The following is a 13,948-nucleotide window of genomic DNA, read 5'->3' as shown; positions in this document are numbered from 1 at the left end:
ATATAAAATGGTGTGTGTGTGTGTGTGTGTGTGTGTGTATATATATATATATACAGTATATATACTGTATATATACACAGTAACTTGTGTGTGTGTGTGTATATATATATATATATATAAAATGGTGTGTGTGTGTGTGTGTGTGTGTGTATATATATATATATACAGTATATATACTGTATATATACACAGTAACTTGTGTGTGTGTGTGTATATATATATATATATATATATATATATATATACACACACAGTAACTTGGAAGGAGCTGGAGGCCATTATTCTAAGTGAAGTAACTCAGGAATGGAAAACCAAATATCGTATGTTTTCAGTTATAAGTGGGAGCTCAGTTATGAGGATGCAAAGGCATAAGAATGATATTAGGAACTTTGTGGACTCTAGAGGAAAGGTGGGAGGGGAGTGAAGGATAAAAGACTACATATTGAGTACAGTATACACTGCTCAGGTGACGGGTGCACCAAAATCTCAGAAATCATTACTAAAGAACTTATCAGTATAGCCAAAAACCACCTGCATCCCCAAAACTATTGAAATAAAAAAAGAACGAATAAAAGTATGAGATTGAGAAACTGTCCATTCATTTTCTATTTAAGCTAATTTTTAAATTTCTAAACATTATTATTTCACAGTCTTTAATAGCCTATATGACTCCATATTTCCAAATTTCTATTAGCCATCAAAATCTGTGATACAATTAATCATGTAAACAGTCAAACTTGAAACATTAAAAAAATCACTGAACATATTAGGGAGATGAGCATTGAGATTTGAAGGAAGTCTGGAGTATAAATAGAATGCAAGCCAGCTTCAAAGTTTTTGCTCATGAGTATACTATAAGCAATGAAATATTTATTTATTTCATTAATGTCTTCATTCATATGGGTCAAAATGAGCAGAAATTGTTAACACTTTGTAGCAAATTCCATTCTATGGAAAGAAGGCATGAGTATGGCTTCTGTGTAAAATAGAACAGTGTTTCTGAAATAGACATATAAAGTAAAATATTGAAGAAATAAAGATTTACCACATAGCTAGCCTTAAATCTGACCTCTGCTCATCTTTCTAGATTTATTTTTACTGTTATATTCTTTCATACTCAATGCCTTGATCTTACTGACATAATTTTTGTACCTGAGCCTCTTTATTCTTCTATCAGTTTTCTAGCTATTACTTCTACAAACTTTCCTCCTAACCCAACTTTTCCTGGGTTAGTAAGTAAGAAGTAAGGTTAGTTACCTTTACTTCTCAGCTCAAGTACTATTTCCTTCTCTGTCCCATCCACTGCCCAGTCTGGATCAGGTGTCCCTCAAGATACTTTTATTTCAACCAGGACATACATTTCTCATGGCACAAGAACATTATTTTAATCATCTAGTTACTGTTTCTCTGGATCAGAAGGCAGAGAATATTTCAGACATTGTTTTTATTCTGAGCTCCAAACTCTTATGTAACTACCTAATACATGATGATAGGTACACAACAAATGAGTACCTTATGAATGTATTATGCATAGGTGCCAGCACAAGTGGCAACAAGACAAAAAACAGGATAGCCAATTCATCCAAGAGGAAATAAAATTAGTTAAATATATCTTGCTTACTACACAAACTGAAAAGGTGAAAATTAAGACAAATTTGTACTTATTAGTTTATTCAAAGAGAAAATATATTAATAACCTTATTTGATAACAATTATGAGATGAAAATGTCATCATCATGCATTACTGGTAAGAATGTAAATGAAAACATGTTTTTGTAAAAATTATTGTAAAGAATACCAAGAACCCCAAAAACCACAAAAATGTTAATGATCATTTGACCCTTTCAGAGAATTTATTGTTCAGAAACAAACCAAAGGATGGAAAACCTTTTATTTACAACTTAAGGTTCATTCCTGAGCTCCAGACATATCTACCTTGCTGACAATTAGACAGCTCTACTAGTGCATTTGGCAGGCATTCAAATTCAACATGTTTGAAATTAAACCTATTCCTCTTTGGAAATATGACTCCTGGTTATGTGCCAGAGTATATTCTTTCTTAGTTAACACAACTAGCATCCATTCTGTTGTCTACATGAGAAACCTGGGAGCTATCTTCAAATCCCTCCTCTCTACTTCATTGGACTCATCAATTAAATACAAAGCTCCTTTCATTTTTCCAATTCCAATTGTTTCTTTCCATCTCCTCTCCTATTATCTTTGCCCAAGGGTCTAGCATCTCTCACTTGAATTGCTTCAATTGCCTCCACTTTCAGCCTGTCAGTTCTATATTGTACAAACCAAAAGATACGTCTACAAGACAAATTTATCATGTCATTCTCCTGAATAAGTCTTTTCAGCATTTTCTTATCACTATTTCTTATTGCTTCTTAACTTAGCTTAAAAGGCAAAATGTTGTCCACTCTAGGACTCTTCCATACTTTTTATTCTATGTGCTAGGTAGGTTCTCTAATTCTTCTAGGCCTCATCACTTGATTTACCCACTATTTGGAAGGGTATACTCATCCCATCTCTCCCTCTTCTGGCTGATTCTTACCCATCTATTAGGTTTCTGCTTAAGTATTACTTCCTCTGGAAAACCTTAGTAGACAATATTCCTTAGCACAATATATCTTTCCTCTTACATTATTTGTAACAACAAATGTTTTAATTAATAAACTAACTTTCTGACCTACTAGACTCTAGAAAGACTAGCATTATTTCTGTCATGCCTGTTAAAGTATGCTTAATGCCTAGTACACTAAGAAAATGGGAAATAATTGTGGAATGAAAGAACAATGCAGTCATCAAAATATAATATATACATATATAATGTATATATCAAGTATAAGATATGTATAAGATTAAGTATAAGATATCTATATCTTATTTTTACATAAGCTACACATATATGTATATATATAGATACTTATATAAGATACACACATGCATATATTATATACACATATATGTATAATATATAATATATACATATATTGGAATTTATAATGTAAATCCCATTATATCTACTGATACTTATATTTAAGATATACATATGTATCTTACATATATTTAAGATATACATATGTATCTTACATATATTTAAGATATACATATGTATATTTAAGATAAACATATATGTACATATGCATTTGTTGTCTTTTGACAACAAAAATAATCACAGTCAATATCAGAAGTGATGCAGAAAAGTGAGTACTCATATATTTTAGGGGAAATGTGAATTGCTTCAAATTTTAGATTAAGTAACCTAGCAATGTCTATTAAAATTTAAAAAAATACTCTCTTTGGAGTAGTAATTTTAGTTTTAGAAATATATTATGCAGGCATACAAGCTCTGATATATGAGAACCTATGTACAAAACATTTATGAAAGCATTGTTTGTAGTGGCCAACAAAAGAAAAATAATAACAAATAAAAATATTATTCCTTGAAACACACATATATTCATCATTAAGGATATAGTAAATTATTCTTTAAGTATGTTGTTTTTAATTGAACCATAATAATTGTACAGCCAGGCACAGTGGCACACTCCTATATTCCTACATACTCAGGAAGCTGAGGCAGGATGATTGCTTGAGCTCAGGAGTTCCAGACTAGCCCAGGAAACATAGAAAAACTCTGTTTCAAATTATAGGCAAACAACAACAAAAAATTGTAAATATTTATGGTATATAATGTCATGTTTTGATACAGGCGTATATTGTGCATTAATCCAATAAAGATAATTAGCATATTGATCACCTCACACATTTATCATTTTTTTTAGTGAGAGCATTCAAAATCCTCTCTTCCAGCTATTTAAAAATATGCAATGCGTTATCCTTAACTATAGTCACACTACTGTGAACTGGAACACCAGAACTTATTTCTCCTACCTAACTGTAGCTTTGTATCTGTTAACCAGCCTTTCCCCATCCATCCCTGTATTCTCCCTAACCTCTAGTATCTACTCCATAGTCCTATGAGATCAATTTTTTAAAATTCCACATATGACCTAGATCATGCAATACTTGTTCTTCTGTGCTTGGCTCACTTCATGTAACATAATACCCTCTAGGATCATTTCTATTGCTGCAAATGAAAGAATTTTACTCTTTTTTAATGCTGAATAGTATTCCATTGTTTATAAATACATTTTCTAATCCATTGAGGGACGTCTGTGTTGATTCCATATCTTGGCTATTGTGAATAATGCTGCAATAAACATGAAAGTACAAACATCTCTTTGAAATGCTGATTTCATTTCTTTTCAGTATATACCCACTAGTGGGATTGTGGGATCATATGGTAGTTCTATTTTCAATTTTTTGAGGAACACTCACACTGTTGCTCCTAAGGACTATACTAATTTATATTCCTACCAACAGTGTACACGAGTTTTCCTTTCTCCACATCTTTACCAGCATTTATTATTTTTTGTCTTTTTGAGACTAGCCATTCTAACTGGGGTGAGATGCTATCTCAGTGATTTTGATTAGAATTTTCCTTATGATTAGTAATGCTGAGGCATTTTTAAATTTATCTTTTGTCCATTTGTATGCCTTCTTTTGAGAAATGTCTTTTATCACTTCATTCTGATTATTATTATTATTGCTATTGAGTTTCTTATATATTCTGGATGTTAACCTTTGTGAGTTATATAGTTTGCAAACATTTTGTCTCATTCTACAGGTTGTCTCTTCACTCTGTTAGGAGTTTCCTTTGCTGTGCAGAGCTTTTCTGTTTGATGTAATTCCATTTGCCTAATTTTGCTTTTGTTGCCTGTGCTTTTGAGGCTCTATCCAAAAAATCCTTGCTCAGACCAATGTCCTGAAGCATTTTCCCTAAGTTTTCTTTTTATTTATATAGTTTGGGGTCTTACTCATAAGTATTTACTCCATTTTGAGTTGATTTTTGTATATGGTAAGAGATAGGGGACTAGTTTAACTCTTCTTCATGTGGATATTCTGTTTCCCAGCTGAAAAGACCATCCTTTCTCCAATGTGTGTTCCTGGCAATTTTGTAAAAAAAAAAAAAATAAGTTGGCTGTGAATGCATGAAGTTATTTCTGAATTCGCTGTTCTGGTCCATTGGTATAGTGTCTGTTTTCATGTCAGTACTTTGCTGTCTTGATTTCTATACCTTTGTAATACATTTTGAAGTTAGGTTGTGGGATGCCTCCAGTTTTATTCTTTTTGTTCAAGATTGCTTTGGCTATTCATTGTCTTTTGTGGTTCCATACAAATTTTAGGATTGTTTTTTTCTATTTCTGTGAAGAGTGTCACTGGTATTTTGATAAGGATTGTATTAACTTTATGGATTGCCAAAGAATCAAAACATATTACTAGAGAAAATCACCTAACCACAAAGGAAGACACTAAGGAAAAAAGGGAGAAATGATCTACAAAACAACGAGCAAAAAGTAAGAAAATGACAACATGCATCCTTGCTTATTAATAGTTACGTTGAATGTAAATGGATTACATTATCCAATTAAAAGACAGAGTGACTAAATAGATTTTAAAAATGACTTAATTATCTGCTACCTATAAGAGACTCACTTCACCTGTAGGGACACACATAGACTGAAGGTGAAGGGATGGAAAAATATATTCCATGCAAATGGAAATCAATAAGGGGCAGGAGTGGCTATAGTTATACCAGATAAAATAGACTTTATTAGCAAAAACTGCAAAAAGAGACAAAGAAGGTCATTATATGATGATAAAGGGGTAAACACAGCAAGAATATTTACTAAGGTAGAAATATATATACACCTAATATCAGAGCTCACCTAAACACATAAAGGAAATATTAAAAGACCTAAAGGGAGAGATCAACTGCAATACAATAATAACAGTGGAGTTGAACAACCCACTTTCCATAAGGGACAGATCACCTAGAAAGAAAATCAACAAAGAAGCATCAGAACTAAACCAGGTTCAAGATCAAATGGACCTAACAGATATTTACAAGGCATTTCATCTAATGGTTGCAGAATATACATTCTTAACAGGACATGGAACATTCTGTAGGATAGATGATTTGTTAGGCCACAAAATAAGTATTAAAATTTTTTTCAAAAATCAAAATTATAGAAAGTATATTTTTATTACCACGATGGAATAAAAGTAGAAATCACTAATAGGAGGAACTTTGAGAACTATACAAATATATGAAAATTAAGCAATATGATCCTTAAAAACCAATGGGTCAATGAATAAAATAAAAAAAGTTTCTCAAGACAAATGAAAACAGAAACACAACACACAAAAACCTGTGGTATAGAGCGAAAGTAGTTTTAAGAGGGAAGTTTATAGTAATAGATATCTACATCAAAAAAGTAGATAGATCCTAATTATACTACTTAATGTTGCATCTCCAGGAACTATAAAACATGAGCAACTAAGCCCAAAATTAGCAGAAGAAAAAATAATAATGAAGAACATAACAGAAATGAGATAGAGACTAAAAATAATTTAGAAGACCAATGAAATGAATAGGTGGATTTCTAAAAAGATAAACAAAATTGACCAACCTTTAGGTAAACTAAGGAAAAGAAGGTGAGACCCAAATAAATGAAATCAGGGTGAAAAAGGAAATATTTCAACTAATGTCACACAAATATGAAGGATCTTTAGAGGTGATTATGAACAACTATATGCTAACAAATTTGAAAACCTACAAGAAATGGGTATATTCCTGAACACATACAACCTATCAAAGTTGAATCATAAAGAAAAAGAAAACCTGAACAGACCAACAAAGAGTAATGAGATTGAATCAGTAATAAAAATTCCCCTCAAAAAAAAAAAAAACAAAAAACCCCAGGACCTGATTACTTCAATGCCGAATTATATCAAACATTAAAAAAACTAATACCAATTCTTCTCAAACTACTCTGAAAAAAGTGAAGAGGATGGAATTATTCCACACTTATTCTTTGAGGCTAGCCCTTTCCTAATACCAAAACCATACAAGAACACAACAAATAAAGAAAACTACAGACTAATATCCCTGATGAACATAGATGAAATATTCTCAGAAAAATACTAGCAAACCAAATTCAACAGCACATTAAAATGATCATCCACCATGACCAAATGAGATTAATTCCAGGCTTGAAAGAACGGTTCAACGTATACAAATCAATAAACTTTATATCACATTAACAGAACTAAGGATAAAAACCATATAATCAATTCAATAGACATAGGAAAAACATTAGATAAGTTTAACACCCCTTTATGATTAAAATCCTCAACAAATTAAGTATACAAGAAATGCACCTCAACATAATAAAGCCATATATGACAAATCCACAGCTAATATCACACTGAATGGGGAAAAGTTAAAAGCTTTTTCTCTAAGATCTGGAACTAGACAAGGATGCCCACTTTCACCACTTTCTTTTTCAGCATTGTACTGGTTGAATTATTTTTTGCACAAATTACATTATCATTATGCAGCTATCACAAACAAAAAGATGGATCAACATTTTAGACTTACAATGATGTTTTAAGAAATGAAGCGAATAAAGCAAGTTCATATGGAAAAGAAAGCATCAACGATATAAATAACCATATAGATAAGCATACATATATAGGCACAAAGAAATGATAGAATAATATTCAAATGGTCAGCATTAGTTATCATAAAGTGTTAGGATTAAGAGGCATAAGGAATGATTATTAAATTTCCCATTATACATCTCTGTATTATTTGACTTATTACAAAAATCTAATAAGGAGGGAAATATGCATGTGAAAAAGTGTATTAATAACATGAAAATCATCATTATTATTTTCTAAGTGTCTTGAAATATGCTATTTTTACAATATGTATTTTAAAAGTGGAAAACGTAAATAAAACAATGATATCTTACATCTCTAAGTTGGTTAAAACTGAATCTGTAAGTCTCTCTGGTCATTTGTTTGTCAAAATATTTTCATATTGCTCCATACGTCTTTTCATCTGATCAAAAATCTCAGTCCTCTGAAATCATTTCCTGACCCTTTAAGCCTCTTGCTTGACTTCCTGCCTCCTGAGCACATGTCTTCCCCTGAAGTCTGTCTTTATTAGGCATTTATTTTCTCACATGGCACATACCTAAGGGGGCAGGGATGGGGTGCAAGTTTTTATTTTCATTTTCCCTATTGTAGCTTTCTACAATTCTGCTCTCCCTCATTCACATAAAACTAGCAACAGGGAAAAGGGGAAGGAAGGAAGGAAGGAAGGAAGGAAGGAAGGAAGGAAGGAAGGGAGGAAGAAAGGAAGGGAGGAAGGAAGGGACGGAGGAGAGGAAGGGGAGGAAGGGGGAAGAGGGGAAGGGGGAAGGGGGAAAGGGGGAAAGAGGGAAAGGGGGAAAGAGGGAAGGGGTGAAGGAAGGGAGGGGCAAAACCACACATACACACTTACCTATCCCTCCTTGTTATCACTTACCAAATTTCTGTTAATTCATCTTTATTTAACTGAAAACTTGAAATCTGTCTTAACTTTCTTTTTCATTCCACTCATATCATCATTATCCACCAACACCAAAGGGTGGTAGACGGACTATCAGATTATTGACCCATCTCTTTCAAAAAATTTTTTTTTGCTCTATCTCAGCTACCTACTGTCAATACTAGAATCTTTACTGCCTCTGAAATCACAAATCACATAAAATCTGTATTCTGATTACCATTTCTTATCCTTCAAGCTCACTTACTGTATTATCACCATTACCGTGGTTCATCTTCCAATTCAATAACTCTAGCACATTTTATTGACCATCATTCTTTTCTTCTTTTAACTTTCCTTACTTAGCTCAGATAACAAAGTTCATCATCATAAAATTGGCCTTGAAAATAACTTCTATTTCCTTGCCACTTTCTTCTACTTCACTGATCTGAGTAAAATGCCAACTCTGGATGACCCTCCAATTATCTTTCTTCTTTCTACCTTCCTTAAGCCAATGAACACTGCAGGAGAAAATTTACTCTTTGACCTACACCAATCTCGCTTTTCTTTTACCAGTTTCACCAGTAGTTACAAGAAAATACTTTTGCTGAAATCAGAAATAATTTTTATGTTGCTAAACTCAACATACACTCTTCTTCAGTCCTCATCAGATATTTTAGTAAAATTCAATACTACCGATTATTACCTCCATCTTGAAAATCTCTTTTTCCTTGGCTCCTTTTTCTCCTACTTTTTCTCACTTCACAGGCTTTACCCTATCAGTCGCCTTTTCCAGAAACTTCTTTGCAGCCTCTTACTGCTTCAGTCTCTTGGAATTCAGGCCTTGGCTCTCCTTTTGCTCTGGATTGTGTTCCTAGGTGATATCATCCTTTTAAACGTCATTGAGATGCCCCAAAACCATGAATCTAGTCCTAATCACTTTTCACTCAAAACATAAGTACTCAGTTACCTAGTTCTGTATCATTTGTCTATTTTTTGACACATCCAAACCTGAAATAGTCGTCTTTTTCTCACCCCTAACTTGCTTTTACTGCAGTCTCCTTCTACCAGTAATTTGCTCTTGCATCTACTCAAGTTGTTTATGCCAAAATGTGGAATCATCATTTATATGACCCACTCTCATTCCTCATATCTAATTCAATATTATCTATAAAATATGTATCCAATTTGTTGCAATAGTTGGTTTATATTCTTCACTGTCTGTTTTAAAACTATACCTACACATCCCTTGTGCATGATTTTGTTGTATTACACTAGAGTAGCCAAACTGTATTTCCCCACCCAGTGTTGTGCTTGGTCATGTGATTTCCTTTAACTAATGGAATGTAGGTAGATACAACATATGCCCCATCTAACACAAGACTGAATATAAAGCAAGTAAAAGCTAGGATTGATTGGTTGAATTGATTGGTTGTGGAAAGCAACCAATCAGACTGATTGCAGGCCACTACTTCATTTGCATGGGGTGTACACAAAGTGGCCAATGGAAAACCTCTAGAGGGTGTTTGGATCCCAGAAGATCTGTAACCAGGGCCCTTGAGTGGCTGCTCCTGCCAGCTCCCACCCTTCAGAGTGTACTTTGATTTTCAATAAATCTCTGCTATGATTGCTTTGTTCTTTCCTTGCTTTGCTGTATGTTTTATCCAATTCTTTGTTCAAAACGTCAAGAACCTGGACAACTTGCAGTCAAGACCCTCCACCAGCAACAACATACTCTGTCTTTTTTTTCTTCTAAAATATTGAAAGCTTCATAAAGGTAAAGGTAGAGTCTTTATTTTGTTTATCCATAGATGTATGCTGCAAATAAATTCAGTGTTTAGGTCCAAGTTCCTGAGAGTATATTGATTTTGTTGAGTTCTTGATAGTATTTGTTCTTGTTGAATTCCTATAATTATATCCAATACTGATTAAGGATAAATGGCATTAATTTAAATAATAGCCAAAAGAAGAACTTGAATGATTTTTTTTAATTTCTCCAGTGGTTAGATGAAGAAATGAAAATCATTGATAAGGTATTTAAGGAGAGAAAAACAAGAGAAATTTAACGTGTTAAAATATTAAAACCTCAGTAAAAGATATATGTATATTATTTTAGTATGAATAACTAAAATTGTAAAATGTATCTAGTGATTTTAACACGTATCTTGAAAATATAAAAGTATTCATTTGTACATTCAAGGAAAGGAACAAGCCTTGAGTATAAAAATCTTAATTATATGATTTTATGATTTCCTGTCAATAAAGTGATGATCTTCCCCACATACTTTCTGGGAAAGCTAGCAATGGAAATGCACCAGTCATGGTTTATTTGGAACTTCATCTGGAAGTCTTTCATGACTGAAGAAAATCAGCAGGGAAAATACTCAGACTTGATTAAGTGCCTGATGGTTGTTACAGCTGGTGAACCTATTATAGACCTGACTCATGTGCATATTGTTGGTTCAAATCTAACCCATCCCATATGGAAACTCCTATTCTTTCATTATTATTTGCTCATAGGCACACTGGGATGTTATTCAACCTAATTCTAGACTACAGTTAACTATGCTACAATCTTTTCTCTCAAGAAAATGACTTATTATAGAATTCCTGATCACAAGGATGAGTGACCCAAGGTTCATATTTTCAAATTAACTGCAAACTATGGTAAAAATTCCTGAATTAGAAACCAAAATGAATTGTATTTTCCTATTTCCTATCTCCTCTGCCACTTCCACATTGGGAAGAAACTTCCTTTACTTTTCTAAGACTCCATTTTTTTTACTAAAAAGAAAGAACGTCTACTTTATTTATTATTTTTTATTTATTCAAAAAAGCAAATAAATACATAACATAATGAGAGGATATATGTGAAAGTACCTTGCAAAATTTAAAGACTGACTACTATTCATACAGCACATTATTATACGTTTCCTTACTCTGTCTTGGCCAGGTTGCTGCCCAAATATGTTAACAGAACGTAGACTATTAAAGATATATACTTTGAGAATCAATATTTCTTAATTTTCATGATTTTAACATGATGGACTAAAATTTGAGCCACTTTAATAAGAAATTTCTGAGTTGATTACAACTGTTTTGTGTGCATTTTATTTTTTGAAATGATATTTATGTTTCAAAACTAAAAACTACACAAAAATGGCCGGGCACAGTGGCTCACACCTGTAATCCCAGCACTTTGGGAGGCTGAGGCGGGTGGATCATGAGGTCAGGAGATTGAGACCATCCTGGCCAACATGGTGAAACCCCATCTCTACTAAAAATACAAAAAAAAATAGCTGGGCATTGTGGCACATTCCTGTAGTCCCAGCTACTCAGGAGGCTGAGGCAGGAGAATAGCTTGAACCTCACTTGCGGAGGTTGCAGTGAGCTGATATCACACCACTGCACTCCAGCCTGGTGACAGAGCGAGACTCAGTCTAAAAAAAAAAAAAAAAAAAAACTACACAAAAATGTGTATTTCTAAGAAATCTTGTTCTCACATCAGGGAGTATTTATTCTGTTTCCCCATCACCATTATATTGTATTTCTCTAGTAAAACAGAATAACATAGATATGTGTGTGTGTATATATATATACATATATATATATATGAGATTTATTATGAGAATTGGCTTATGTGATTATGGAAGTTGAGAAGTCCCACAATTTGTGTTCTGCAATCTGAAGAACCAAGAAAGCAAGTGGTATAATTCCATCAGAGTCTGACTGCCTGAGAACCAAGAGAACCAATGTGTCTAAGGGCAAAAGAACATGGATGTTTTGGTTCAAGCAGGAAGAGTAAATTTGCCCTTCTTCTATCTTTTTATTCTACATGGGCTCTCAACAGATTGTGGGTGATGCTCATTCACAATGATGAAGGCCATCTTTACTCAGTCTACTGATTCAAATACTAAACTTTACTGGAAACATTTCACAGACAAACCCCAAAATGAGGTTTTATCAGTTATATGGGCATCCATAAGGGATACCCAAATAACTAGTAAAACACACAAAATTAAGCATCACAATCACCATCCCCCAAGGTAAACTATTTTATTAGTTTCTATTATAAAATCCCAGGCTTTCTTTGTATAAACACAAACAAATATAAATATATATTCTTATTTGCTCTCTACATTGAGATTGAGATCACTACCCATTATTTTAGTTAGTTTGTATTTGCCTGACATACTTGGGTCATCATTTTCTATTTATGTTTAACCATTCTGCAACTATTTGCTTTAGGGATATCACTTCTACAGCAGAAAGTTGATTTTGTTTTTAACCCCCATTAACAATCTTGTAATAGTTAAGTCCACTTGTATTTATTGAAAAAGATATATGACAGTCTTTCAGATTTCGTTATATAACAAAGAGCATGCAAAATATAACATTTATGCATATCTCTCCATATATTTATGTGAATGTGTATATGTGATGTTACATATATAACTTATATATGTGTGTATCCATATATGTATATGTGTGTGTGCATGTGTGTGTGTATCTGTATGGCCTGTTTGTCTCTTTTTGCAGTTCCACTGAAATTTTGAAAGTTTTGCATTTTTTTGGTGGTTAACTTTATACTTATACTTGGATACAACACCCTTAGACTTTCCTCCCTTAGATGACATCTCTTTGTTATTTCTTATGAAGAACAATAAAATTAGCTCCAATCCTCTTTCCTTCCATTCTCTCATCTCCTTTGTTATATAATTATCTTTCTTACTGAATGGATTACCTTTGTTCTCTTAAATGTGCTCAAACTTTAAGTGACATTCTTTAACCCAATCCTTACTGGTAGGTAATCAGTGAGTTTATTCTACTTTGAATGTTTGTTCTCCCTCTCCTCAATTATTATTAGTATTTATATCATTTCTACATCTCAGAGCACTTAAAACTTACATTCCATTTTTTAATCTTTTAGCTTCACTTTTTTTTTGCTTAGATTTGCGATTAAATATATTCAATGCTTACTACTAGTTTTGTGTGTGTGTGTGCGTTTTTGTTTGTTTTGTTTTGTTTTTACTAAAATATCCTTGATTCACTAGAGCACTCTAGAACTTTTCTCACAGAGAGCTTATGAAAACAATATTCCCAGAATTTTGCATTAAAATTCTATATTTGTAGACTTCACATTTGAAGAACAACTTGCTTAGACATAAAATCCCTGGCTCACATATCCTGTGAACACCACTGTAGTGTATATATTTATAAATATATTATAATTATAAATTATTATATATTATAAATATTATAATTATAGATTATTATATATTATAAATATCATAATTATAAATTATTGTACATTATAAATATTATAATTATAAAGGAATTACTGAATCAAATATTAAAATTTGACAAGCATTTTTTAGTACCTATTATATGTAAAGTACTGAGTTAGGTGCTGAGATTATTTAAAATAAAAAAACAAAACCAAAAAACACAAACAAACCTGGAGGAGACTGTTGCAGGCCAAAAGAGTGAGGGTCGTGATCA

Source organism: Pongo abelii, chromosome 2, assembly GCF_028885655.2.
Source record: "Pongo abelii isolate AG06213 chromosome 2, NHGRI_mPonAbe1-v2.0_pri, whole genome shotgun sequence".
NCBI lineage: Eukaryota > Metazoa > Chordata > Mammalia > Primates > Hominidae > Pongo > Pongo abelii.
Note: the sequence above shows the minus strand (reverse complement) of the source record.